At 40.0% G+C, this 1,236-nt stretch overlaps 1 protein-coding gene across 1 annotated transcript in view; it reads right to left on the bottom strand.

Moving 5' to 3' along the window:
• The window catches only part of sh3pxd2aa (SH3 and PX domains 2Aa), an 89,800-nt gene that overhangs the window by 58,249 nt on the left and 30,315 nt on the right, over positions 1 to 1,236 (bottom strand). The window lies entirely within an intron of this gene.

The following is a 1,236-nucleotide window of genomic DNA, read 5'->3' as shown; positions in this document are numbered from 1 at the left end:
GAACTGATCTGATATGAACTGATCTGAGGTCAGTTCTCTAAACTGATATGAACTGATCTGAGGTCAGTTCTCTAAACTGATCTGAACTGATCTGAGGTCAGTTCTCTAAACTGATCTGAACTGATCTGATATGAACTGATCTGAGGTCAGTTCTCTAAACTGATCTGAACTGATCTGATATGAACTGATCTGAGGTCAGTTCTCTAAACTGATCTGAGGTCAGTTCTCTAAACTGATCTGACATCAGTTTTCTAAACTGATCTGACATCAGTTTTCTAAACTGATCTGAGGTCAGTACGTGCAGCCGAAGTCTGAATAATATTCGCCTCATATTAAGCCTCAGACGGTCCTTTAACTTCAGGACTCCAAGTCCACCATCTTTATTATGTAATCAGATTATTAGAATTTTGGAGGAACTCATGAAAATTATTCTCAGAAACCCGAGAAGTCTTTAAATTAAAAGAGCAAACGTTCATCTGTGTCTTCACTCACTAATCCAGAACCTGAAACTCGAGGCTTGAGGTGGTAAACAAAGTAAACGTTGTGAAGATTTTTGTTTACAACTCGTGGAAAATCTTTTATAAAAAAGTGAATTTTTATATTTTATAAAAGCAAAAACAAAAGAAAAGCTTGAAATACTTTTAAAAAAAAGCAGAAGGGGTGAAAACGTTTGAAGTGCACTGTATCTGCAACAGGTAGGATATTTATAGTTCTTCACATTTCAGAAATGTTTAAAAATGATTTTAAAGTTGAATAATTTTATTTTCGGAAGCATTTGACTGAATCAAACGTTACATTTCTTCAGTCGGTCTCAGTTTGTTGGTGTCTCCACTTCCAGCCCAACAGAACTTTCTGAGAGATTTCAGTTCAGAACGGACCGGCTTCTTTCAGACATTAAACGTGGCGCTGCGAGGACCGTTCACTGGACTCATGTCTCTGCGGAACATATGGAGCTGGCTGGTGGGGGGGGGGCAGAGGAGGAAGAGGAGGAGGAGGAGCATTAGCAGCTGAACGTGGGATCATGAGGAGGCCGGAGGGCCCAAATGAAGTGTTTACCAGAAAAGAGCAGACTGATCTGAAAAAACATAAATCTGAAGAGATTTAGATAAACAGAACCAAAGTTCTGCTGCAGAACTTCAGCTGCAGTAGAACCTCAGCTGCAGTAGAACCATGGCAGAACTTTAGCTGTAGCAGAACTTCAGCTGCAGTAGAACCATGGCAGAACCTTAGCTGTAG

The sequence above is a fragment of the Nematolebias whitei genome, chromosome 16, assembly GCF_014905685.2.
Source record: "Nematolebias whitei isolate Nwh7 chromosome 16, NemWhi1, whole genome shotgun sequence".
NCBI classification, from domain to species: Eukaryota; Metazoa; Chordata; class Actinopteri; order Cyprinodontiformes; family Rivulidae; genus Nematolebias; species Nematolebias whitei.
This window is presented reverse-complemented; position numbering and strand designations above follow the sequence as displayed.